The sequence below is a fragment of the Thermobia domestica genome, chromosome 9 (assembly GCF_964235325.1).
Source record: "Thermobia domestica chromosome 9, izTheDome1.hap1.1, whole genome shotgun sequence".
NCBI lineage: Eukaryota > Metazoa > Arthropoda > Insecta > Zygentoma > Lepismatidae > Thermobia > Thermobia domestica.
The window spans coordinates 161,349,565-161,362,268 of NC_137462.1; the positions used below are offsets into that span (position 1 = coordinate 161,349,565).

At 36.7% G+C, this 12,704-nt stretch overlaps 1 protein-coding gene across 3 annotated transcripts in view; it reads right to left on the minus strand.

Annotated features, from left to right (window-relative positions):
- The window catches only part of LOC145695150 (uncharacterized), a 63,594-nt gene that overhangs the window by 27,857 nt on the left and 23,033 nt on the right, over positions 1 to 12,704 (minus strand). The window lies entirely within an intron of this gene.

The following is a 12,704-nucleotide window of genomic DNA, read 5'->3' on the forward strand; positions in this document are numbered from 1 at the left end:
TATTCCCCCCTTCCCCATGAGTGGGTAGTCTCAATCTTACTGAAGTTAATTAAGTTTTCGTGCTACCTATTTACATTGCGGAAATCTCTCTGGTTGTTTCAGCTGAGTAACAGTACGATCTAATAGCATGTAAAATATTCTGGTAAACGAAGACACACTCAGGTAAATACATTATTTTACTTACTATTATATTTTAATACACACGTACACCTTGTCTCAAAAAGGTTGAGCGCATTCTTTACTGGTGTTTTGAGGCAATAATTTTCTAAGTCCAGCTTCGGGTATCTTCGGGAAAAAGTAAGCCAGGTTCGAACCTCCAAGCCAGCCTTTGCAATCGGGAAAAAGTTTGCAGATTTGTTTTTCTTCTTTTAAATATAATAAGACTTGTTACCAAGTGTTTAAAAAAGCAACATTGATTGAAATACTTAATGATACAATATTTCGAAACTTTTTTTTTTTTTTTTAATGTCAGCACATGCTTGTTTGTCATTTAGCTCTCCATACGTAATGGAACATTTAAATACGTTAAAGAATCTTTCCATATGTAAAAGAATGCTCAAAGTTAAGAAATAGAACATAATTATCGCCTGAGTACTAAAATAAAAGTCAAAGTAGAACAGAAACAGCGTTTGTAATGGATATGAATGTCATAATTATCTTGAGATCCATTATACATCGCTAGAAGCATAATTCTAGAAGTCCTTGTGCTAGCTCATTGGTAAGCTGTCGGATTTCAAATCATAAGGTTTTGAGTTCGAATCCCGTTTAGGTTAATCCTTTTTTTTAAATTATATTTTCCGCAATGCATGAAAAATTATATAAAATAATTACGTTAGAATACATAAGTTGTGTATATATAACATAATCATTGCAGAACATAGTAATTATTATGTTTAAAATATAACATCTGAGATAATTTTCACAGTAGGTCGGTATTATATATGAGGATGTAAATACAACTTAAGAAACTCGTTCAATAGCAATAAATAAATCATGTAGTGTATTTATTTGCAGCTATTTGTCATATAGAGGGTAATTCTCAACATTCATAATACAGAATGTCATTTACGTTCTTGAAAAGTTATTCGATGCATAAACAGAAGGTATAAACAGAGAATCCAAAGTCGGAACGCTCACAAAAAAATTCATGAACCCCAAAGGTCACGTGAGCAGACTGGAATTGTCCTTATGAAGCACGCCACAGCAGAAAGTCTTTACATAGATTTTCAATTCAAATCCTGATATATGCTTTTGCAATGTGGAAGTGGTGATGCCTTCAGTCGCCCTCTCTCGCTCGCTCGCTCGCTCACTCTCTATTTATACAGAATATAAATGTGGATTTATGTGTGTATTTCAACATAATTCTGATATATCTAGAGCAATTTTAACTATATTTCTTACAGTCTGGAAAAAGAGTACTGTCGGAATACCTATCAAAAATGCTAGAAACGGGTCGATATTAGTATCGAATCCATAGTTTCGTGGTCGCTTAGGTGAATGATTCTACTTTCAATTCAAGTCCAACTAAGCTCCCATTAGCACCCAGGGTGGTTACGTAGCGACATAAAGATATCGAAATCATTCGATATTAGAATCGAATCGTAAGTTTTCAGCGCCGCTAACAGTGCAGCATTTCCCATTAGTCCACAATAGTCCACATTTCACATTAGTCCCATTGCCTAGAGGGCAACATGTTTGCAGAGTGCAAAGTTTAAAACTTGAATAATATTTTATTTTTTTCCGTATGAAAAAGTTATAAATCAAGAGCAAATATACTATTTCACGAACAATCCTCTTTTACTATTCTAATATGTTTAATAATAGCGTAAGAAATCTAATAGTAATTCAGAACATGTTTCACAGTTGTTATTTTTTGTTACATAGTTGTAGCTGTAGCATGTAGTGAGTGGAATTTAACTGTAATAAATTCACTAATTAACCATATTCGAATTAAGTTTTATTTTTAAGTTCGGGATGAAGGGGCGGAGAAATATGTAGTTATTGGGGGCACCGACCTTTTCTACATTTTACTTTCAAGATCTCCATTTTTCTTTTGTCATTTGTTCCTAATAAAAACAGTTCAGTCACTTTTGGATTGTCATAGGATAGTAGGAGTTGGATTTTGGGATGCAGCCTGTGAGATTCTAGAGGAGCTAACTGCTTGAAAAAGTATTTTTGAATCATCTGTAACATATGAAATAAGGATATGTATCATAAAAAATTGAAAGTAACTATGTCTGCGTAATCATCACGGTCAAATTGCAAAGTCAAATAAATTGACGTTTGGTATATAATCAGGCTCCAATCCCAACTGGGAAGTTATCATACGCGTGTCACTTTCATTATAATACATATCCTTAGGGGGAGTAGAAGTCCGAATTTTTGCGAAAAATTGAGTTGAGTTGAGTTTAGTTTAGTTTAGCGTCCCTTTCAGCAGCGAGGCTATATGAGACGTGGACCTACTGATTAACGTGGAATCCGAACCACATGAGCGAAAAATTGAGTATCTCACAAGCCGTTCAACTGAGAGCTGAAATTCAGCATATAACTCTTTATTAAAAATAAAGAGAATATGTCCTGGCATTTTTAAAAATTATCTTTTATGAGCGGGGGGACGGGGGTGCATTTGCTATATATTGGAAATTGGTAGAGGGTTGATTTGTAAAAATAATCGAAAACGATTGATATTAGTTGAGAAACAAATTGAGTAATGCAAATTAAAGTTCTTTTTGAATTTTATACCCACTGCTTTCTATTTATAATTGCTGAAGCTGGTGTTTAATATATGGAGCGTTCCGAGCATAAGGCAATCAAGCCATAAAGTTAGAGAAAAATGGCCATAAAATTTGTATTCTAAACTTAATTACATGGGCATTTTCAATTAGTACGGCATGCTTAATTATATAGAAAATTAGTTTCCCTCTCTCTCTCTCTCTCTGTTTTTTTTACGTTGGTCTACTTTTCCTTGATTTGAAACTTTCAAATTTCACCCTATTTTCTACTGAAATGTGTCTGTAAGGCAACAAAGAAATAATTATATATGATAAATTTAAATTCATTTTAATTTGGAAGATGAGAAACACTTTGCCATTAAATATCGTAAAGGTCAGACCCACCAGTATTGTAACAGAGAGGTGCTTAAGCCATTAACGGTAGAAATTCAAACTCCGATAAGTGATAATTTCACAGTCTTGTTTTATTACAAGTGTAACCTCTTTAGCCAATGGAGAGGAGGACGTGGGCCATCGGTCAGAGTTGATGTCGATGGGTTTTGGTGGGTCGGAGTTGGTCACAATGGTTCAGAGTGGTTCATAGTTGGTGGTGGGTCAGAGTGGATCACGATGGTTGATGGATCAGAGTGGGCCAATGGGGCATTTGAGTGGTGGGTGATAGTGGGTCATGGTGGGTCGTGGATCAAATTTTCATTGACCCACACCATCTCTGGTTAAAATTGTACTAAAGATAAGAGGCACCGAAGATGCATGTCGGCTATTATGCTCAAATTTTGCTCATGGATAGTACTCCACCAGGAAGCAATAAATCTGAAACGGTTCACGGTATCACCTTCTAGAACTCGAGATGTAGGGGTTTGTCTGATTGGCTAAATTAAGACGTCAATGATTTATCCTTCAACAACCAAGCTTTTTATGATCGTTTCCGTGGGGAAGTCAGAAGAACACGTGCCTAGTAATCGTAATATTGATAGTTTGCGTCCACCCCGGGTATTTGTTTTGTGTTTTTTGATTCATCTAAATATAAACAAATCACACATATAGGCATTTTGACATATTTTGGGAGAGTAATTTTGTGGTTCGTTGGCGTTTCATCGCGTCTCTGCTGCTGGTAGTAAAGTTTTCAAAATGGAACTTGGGCCACCACGGATTGTCGCTGCGGGGCCACCAATTTCTGGCGAGAGGTCAATAGTTGACCATCTGTAGTCCACCGACGCTTACAGCTTAGAGTAATGAACGATGTCTTTGCCTTGTAGAGTTCATGACTACCGACGTCGGCAGTCAACTAGCTTTTAGTATTCCTTTACTAACCATCTATTGTTCATGTTTGTACACGGTGTTGTAATAATAATAATAATAATAATAATAATAATAATAATAATAATAATAATAATAATAATAATAATAATAATAATAATAATAATAATAATAATAAGTATTATTATTATTATTATTATTATTATTATTATTATTTGTAGTAATAGTAGTATAATTGATGATAGAATAATTATTGTCTATGTATTGTCCAGGTAGGACTATACACAGGATTTTGCTCGTTTTGGTTCGACTTGACTCTAATCCGAGTCGAGTTGGAAGATATTTTTCGCGCCGAGTCCAAGAGTAGACCTCAAAGATGTCTGTTTCGAGTCGAGTCGAGTTTCAAAGAAAAGTCGTTCGTGCCCATCTCTACTAATGAGAGCTTAATCGGAGTTAAGCGAAATTGAAAGTTTCACTATTTATCTAAGCGACCCCGAAAACTATGAATCTAATATCGATCATTTTCTACCAATCTTTTATATGTATCCCCCTCCCATTCACCATAGGTAACCCGACAGCACTCTTTTCGAAACTATAAGAAATGTGGTTAAAATTACTCATGGAAAATCAGCGCCCGGGGCGAGAGTATAGTACGATGTCACCGTATATATGAGTGACGTCGACAGACTAGCTACGAAGCGCCACCATGGTTGGCACGAAGCTCAACAACATTTTCAAAATAAACCCTACCTTTCCTTAATTTTGAGCACATTTTATTACGTTTTTCCTCCTATTTTACACATGTGCACATGCACTTTCCTAACATGAGTAACACACTTCCTCCGAAATGTTTGGCCCCTTTTTTCGGCGCCCGGCACTGACAGTGGATACAGTAACTGTAATATATATATTCCCAACGACGAAGGTGCTGGTTCAAGATGGATGTTAAACTCCTTCATTGAAGAGGCCATTAACGTATCCGATCTAAGCCCACAACTTCTTGACCAAATAATAGAATGATCATGCGACAAGTCTTTGCAACTGGTTTTTTGTAACGAAGACTTGGACAAGTTCTGCCTGATGAGGAGAGAAGAATATCCTGGTCTGGGGATTGCTGTTTTAAAAGTAATAATTCCATTTGCTATATCGTACTTGTGCGAAAGTGTGTTTTTTATGGTAAACATTAAAACAAAGATAAGAAATCGCTTATCAGTTGAAAATGGCTTGATAATGTTCGTCATGAAGATTGAACCGGACATTGCTGAACTAGTGAAATTACACCATGCTTAGGTGTCTCATTAGGTTTTTTAATTTTAATTGTATTTCAATGTGCAGGTTTTGTTGCATGTGTATTTTTCTAGTATTTCTATATACAGTTCTCATTAGTTTTATATCATACCTCTTTGATTTAAATTCATTTTTAAACAACTCTACTAACTAACTAACTCTATGGCCTATGGAACCCGGAGGTTCAATGCCGCGTTCACAAAAGCTCTACACTGACTTCTATCCTTAGCCAATTGGATCCAGTTTCTACTTTGTATTCGTATCTCAGCGAAATCCATCTTAATATTGTCCTCCCATCTGCGCCTAGGTCTTCCTAATGGTCGTTTTCCGATTGGTCTTCCAGTCAAGATTTTGAAAGCGTTTCTACTTTCTTCCATTCTAGCTACATGACCTGCCCACCTAAGCCTTCTAGACTTGACGACCCTAACAATGTTGGGTAAACCGTATAAATTATGTAGTTCCTCATTATGAAGTTTCCGCCATTCCCCATTCCCGTTCCTCTTGGGTCCGAATATTCGTCTAAGGATCTTGTTCTCAAATACTTTCAGTCTATGTTCTTCCCTCAAAGTAAGCGACCATGTTTCGCAACCATACAGAACAACAGGCATGATTATCGTTTTGTATATTTTAAGCTTCAAATTTCTCGACAGAATTCGCGACGACAAGACTTTGAACCGAATAGTAACACGAATTCTACACCCTTTGAAAATGTTCAGTAGACTTATTTTTTATTGTTCTTTACAGTGTGTATAAAAAACAAAAGTATGCCTATCAGAACAAAATTAAAAATAATATTTAAAAATAATTTCTGGTATTAGATTCTAACTATATTTATCTCTTCCGCCTATCTTCGCGATCCCCTAGGGGCCGCGACTCCCAGGTTGAGAAACCCTACCCAAGGCATACATGAGTTATGTTGGAACATACGTACATACACTTTTATGTGTATAAATGCAGATAAGAGAGAGTTGAGAGAGAGCGATTAAGGAATTACCGCTCTCAATCTCTTCACTTTACTTTTGCGATTCGCGAATTTCTTACGTGACAGTTTGGGGCTAGCTAGTTTTTTGTCTTGGACCACGATCCGATTTTCGATATGCTCTACCTAAATGCTGTAATGCGAATATTGAGAAGTTATCTGCGATGAAAGTAGCTGCAAATAAATACATTACATAACTTATTTATTGCTATTACACGATTTTTTAAATTTGTATTCAATATTCACACATAACACACCGATGTTCTGTCAATACCTCAGATGTTATATTTTAAAGATAAGAATTACTTATGTCGTGAAATGATATGAATATATATATATTCAACTGATATATACAACTGATGATATGAATATATATATTCAACTGATATATACAACTGATGAATTGTAATGTAACTATTTTACATAATTTTCATGCATTGAGGAAAGTAGAATATCATAAAAGAATTTCACCTGAACGGGTATCGAACTCACGATTTAAACGCTCGGTGGTGTACCACTGAGCTAACATGACCGCTTTTCGGAAGCTGCTTCTGAAATATAACTGAGCTCATACGTAAATGCTCTTTTCCGTATGGAAATCACAATGACGAAACGAGAGTGTGAATACATAGTCTCGAAATATTGTATCATTAAGTATTTCAATGTTACTTTTTTCTACATTTAATACCATTTCAACATGTCTTATTATATTTAACAGAAGGAAAAACATATCTGTACATCGTTTCCCGATTACTAAGGTTGGCTTTGGAGGTTCGAACCAGCAGCTTTAGTTTACTGTTTTCCGAAGATACCCGAAGTTGGACTTCGAAAGAGTTTGTCTCAAAACAGCTATCATCATATCGCTCAATCTGTTTGGTGTATGGTATATGTTTTTATACGTGTAAAGTCAGTATAATGAAATATTTCTTGAATTAATTTTACAGTGGTAATATTAGTCTGCGAGAGACCAGGTTATGATATACTACTTTGGCTGTGTAAGAACTATCTCCTTTAAATTAGGCAACAAGCAACGCTGCTCTAAATGTAAATAAATCTTTCTTTCAGAGTGACCGAGCCCTTGGTCACCGACAATACACACTTAAAGGAAATCTATTTTTACGAATACTGAGCTCTATCGCACTAATTACTACTAGATTTGTACCTTTCTTAACTTTCGGGTGATTGTCTTAAGAAATACTCGACTCACTATTTAATTTGGTGATAATGTGTGTTTATTCACATTACTTGTGTAATTAGGCCGTGTAATGCCTCATACAAGAAAACTACATTAACATGGAGATTCCATGATCCTCACAAAGAGCCTTTAGATACCCTAATGCCAAAGTTATAGATTAGTTGTCACGTTAATTGTTAATTAAATTAATTAAAGCAGAACAAAACAAAATAATTGCCAGACACTCCTTAGGTCATTTGGCGGTGATTTATGAGAGAAACCTCTTTCAGAGTGTATCCTTTAGAATTCAGAAATCTACATTGCAAGAATTACTTACATTTTCGCTTGGTTTGGTCCCAGCTTCATGAAGCACACACGATTGAAAATAAAGCACTTCGCGCACTTATTACAATTTATTGTTCTTTCGGGTGATTACATCCCACAGTTTCTTCACAAGTTCTTCTTCTATTTTCCTCTGTGGTGGAACGCTGTTAATTCATGGTCTTGGTGGCCCAGACTGCTACCGGCAGAATGGCTAAACGAACCCAGGACCTCTCAGATGTGAGTAGTTGTCTAGCACACTAGACCTAGTACATGGAGCCGTCTTGGAGTATTACGTACGTCGTCTAGTAGCCTCTTGCTGTGGATGAGTACTCGAAAGACAAATTCAACTGTTGTATAATCTTGAGAATTTCGGGGTTCCTCACACAGTAACTCTACGAGTGTGAATATTGTAAATGAGACCTCTTGACCCACATTTTCTTTGTTTATATAGTTGGCGTTTGCGGAACTCTACTTTCTAGCAAACGGATTTCTATTTTAGATTTAGCTACTGAGAGCTAAAAGAGAATGCTAGATCCTGATTTCTCTTTCTACCTGGACTAGATATACAAGAATAACCTGTGTTAACCGAACGATGTTTTCCATTTTCCAATTTTTAAATAAAATGAATTTTTTTTTTTTTTTTTCATATTGTCCTGGTAATATTAAAGATTCATCACAATAACAATTCATTCTTTAAACAGCTTTTCGTATGTATTAATATTCCTTTATAAAAACTGTTTTTGATATTATTATTACGGCACACCGTTTTCAGATTTCTTTCGCGAGTCGTTGACCAAGTCGTTCCCCATCAGCGTTGCCAGACTCACAGCTCGGAATTATTCCAAAACCTGATCGAACTTATGCTAGATTCGGTCAAATTATGCTAGATCCTCATAATTACTAATTCAGGAGTTAAAAAAAACGAAGTTGAGATACGATAACGTAACTTAAAATACACAGAGAGCAAGAATGCAATATTTCACGCACCAAAATTTTAACTCAGCTAAATTAATGCAGTCGTTGCCAGACTCAATGGCGTATATATCGTATAAATGAATGCAAAGTTTTTGTTTACATATTTTGAAAGAAAATTACTTCGCAGCATAAGGGGAGTTGGGAATCGTCTGCTGGGGGGGGGGGCAGATTTTTGGTCGGTCTCGGAGCTGTCATTTCAGGAATAAATATGATCATGAAGTCAGAAATAAAGATGGTGAAGTTGTCAAAAAGTTGGGGGGAGAATGGCCCCCATAGCTCCGCCCATGCCTCGGAGTTAAAGGATTAGAAAACCCTGGGTGGAGCCACAAAAAATCCCAAAGACGTTTCGAACTTACTTCGGAAAATAAGACTGCCTGTATGGTTTACCGACTGTATGAATCAATGGAAGAGGATACATTTCTGCCGTTCTTTTTCTTCCCACGACCAACTTCTTTCTCATCTCCAGGTTTTACGGCTTTCTGATAAACTTGCTGAAATTGTGCTAGATTTGGGTAGGATGCTAAAAGCTAGATGCTAGAGACATGCAAATTATGCTAGATCTAGCATCATTATGCTAGATCTGGCAACGCTGTTCCCCACAATAGGCGTGTCGTGCAAGTAACCAATCACACGTCAGGTACTAGCTTTTACCTATTGCTTCCTTCTCACAGCTCAGAACATTGGTAACTATGGATAGACGTACAGCAGTAATTACTTTATGGGAGTTGGAAGGTTATTCTGCAACTGCAGCTAGCAGGCGAGTAGGTGTCCCGGCCTCTACAGGAAGGCGATGGAATCGGAAATATGGTGCTACAGGTCAGACTGATAATTTACGATCTCCTGGTCGTCCGCATGTGTCAACCGAAGCCCAAGATGTGAGATTAGTAAACGAAGCCCGGTTAGACCCACTAAGGACGTCTAGACAGCTAAGGGAAGTTTCTCTCTTTCCTGGTAGAAAGCATACAGCTCTGCGAAGGCTTCGTCATGCTGGGTTACGTGGCCGTGTTGCTGCTGTGAAGGAATAACTCTCAGACGACCACAAAATTTACCGTCTCGCGTTTGCACAGGCGAATGTGGGTCTCAATTGGGAAAACGTAGTTTTCTCAGATGAACCCATATTCACAACATCAAAGGAGGGACGCCGTTTTGTGTATCGTCCGAGAGGCACCCGATATGACCATGGATATGTGGCTGCTTGCAATCGCAGTGGCCATGTATCTATTTTATGTTGGGGTTGGATTTCCAGTCGCGGAGCAGGACAGCTTCATAGAATTGAAGGACATCTGGACAATGCTCAGTACTTAGACATTATCAGTAATATCATGGTGCTATCTGTACGAGTATTTCAGCCTGATGGTGTAATTCAGTTCCAGCAATACCAGTCGCCAATACATACTTCCCGTGTGATTCAGGAATGGTTCGCAGGGCATCCTGAGATTGATTTAATCGACTGGCCGCTCGTGGAGCAGACCTCAATCTCATGGAAAATATGTGGGCAGAAGTGAAGCGTACTCTAAGGGAAAGTTGGCCTGAGGCAGATCCACCAAGAACTCAGGATGACCTGTGGCATCTTGTTTCCGAAGCATGGCTGGAGGTAGGGGAAGGAGATAGATTTGTCACCCATGTAATAGATTCTATGCCCAGAAGAATGGAGCGTGTAATAAATTCAGAAGGGTCTTGGACACAATATTAATGTCCCCGCCTTAACTCCCGAAAACAGCCCTTTTCAGGGCTACCTAAACGCTTCTGAAAATATTTCTAGAAGTAAACCACTCCTTGTATCCGATTTCTGTGCAATCCTACTAACAAAAGAATGATTATTAGCTGTAGGCTTTGAACTCAAGACCTCTTTATTGGCAAGTCCGTACTCTACCAGTGAGCTAACATGAACACGCAAACCCAACCTGAAGAAACACGACTTTCAATTTCTGGTATTCGATGACAATGATGCTCATATACTTGGCAAATGTTGTATTCAACTTGGGATATTCCGCAACACACACACACACACACACATAAACAAAGCGAAAGAGAGAGAGATGAATATACAAAAGCATATTCAACGTATTCGAATGAGACTCTAAGTAACGACATTCCGTTCTAAAGAGAGTTTGTGTTTCTTCCCGTGACGTTAAGGGGATCGGGAAAAGTTATGTGTCTTGAAGCAGGATACGACTTTGGATACTCTGTTTATACACTTTCTATATCCGTAGGAATATATTGTATTTCACGAATGTAAATGACATGCTGTAATGAGAATATTGAGAAGTTACATCTGTATGACAAATAGATGCAAATAAATACACTACATAACTTATTTATTGCTATTGAACGAGTTTCTTAAGTTGTATTTACATCCTCATATATAATACCGACCTACTGTGAAAATTATCTCAGATGTTATATTTTAAACATAATAATTACTATGTTCTGCAATGATTATGTTATATATACACAATTTATGTATTCTAATGTAATTATTTTATATAATTTTTCATGCATTGCGGAAAATATAATTTAAAAAAAAAAGGACTAACCTAGACGGGATTCGAACTCTCAACCTTAAGATTTGAAATCCGACAGCTTACCAATGAGCTAACGCAAGGACTTCTAGATCTATGCTTCTAGCGATGTATAACGGGTCTCAAGATAATTATGACATTCATATCCATTACAAACGCTGTTTCTGTTCTACTTTGACTTTTATTTTAGTACTCAGGCGATAATTATGTTCTATTTCTTAACTTTGAGCATTCTTTTACATATGGAAAGATTCTTTAACGTATTTAAATGTTCCATTACGTATGGAGAGCTAAATGACAAACAAGCATGTGCTGACATTAAAAAAAAAAAAAAAAAAAAGGTTTCGAAATATTGTATCATTAAGTATTTCAATCAATGTTGCTTTTTTAAACACTTGGTAACAAGTCTTATTATATTTAAAAGAAGAAAAACAAATCTGCAAACTTTTTCCCGATTGCAAAGGCTGGCTTGGAGGTTCGAACCTGGCTTACTTTTTCCCGAAGATACCCGAAGCTGGACTTAGAAAATTTTTGCCTCAAAACACCAATAAAGAATGCGCTCAACCGTTTTGAGACAAGGTGTACATAAACGAAAATGAATACGTTAACGTTTTACAACACAAGTTACTTTTATTATACTGGCGTGTCAGGTACTTTCAATCTCTATTTTCTGGTATTTCGTTGATCCTTGATTATGCACACAGGAAGCATTACTTCTAGTGATTATGTAGACATTTTAGATGGCAAATGCAAGCTATCATCCAGATGATGTTTCCAGGCAATAACGAAGTTTTAGATGACAATACGCCAATTCACAAGCTTGGGGCCATTGACGCGTGAACACTGCGATGAACTACAACAGCTACCTTGGAGGATCCAATAGATATGTCTGCACCTTATTCAACACCAATAGTCAGTTCCAGAGCTCAGACTTCAGAGTAGGATATCATCAACTCCTAAGTAAAGTAACTGAGCGCTGCATCGCATGAAAAATATTACAATATTCCTCTGCAATCTATTCAGGATTATATGCGTCCAGGCCACAAATGCTGGCTAACGGTGGTCCCACACCGTACTTAAGTTGCAGTTTCCCAGGTGTTTACATTATCTTAATAACTATCTGTACATCTCTTTTAATACTACAAAGAATATTTCTTTTTTTTTTATTAAAAAACTCAAGTTATCCAGTTTTGTTGCAAACTAGTTTTTGATAATCAAGAAAAATGTTTATGTTTGGTACGAATATCCCTGTTTATTTTATTTATTTATTAAATCTTTTTCCATTTTTTCAGATACTTAAACTTCCTAAAAAGAAAATTCATACTTGATCGAATTAGTAACACTGACAAAAATGTATATAGTCCTTTGTGTATTCTAATGGCCACTGCATTTGCTTCAAGTTTGACATTCTCGATACGCGCTTAAGTTCATCTGGATTTGCGTGAGAACAAGTC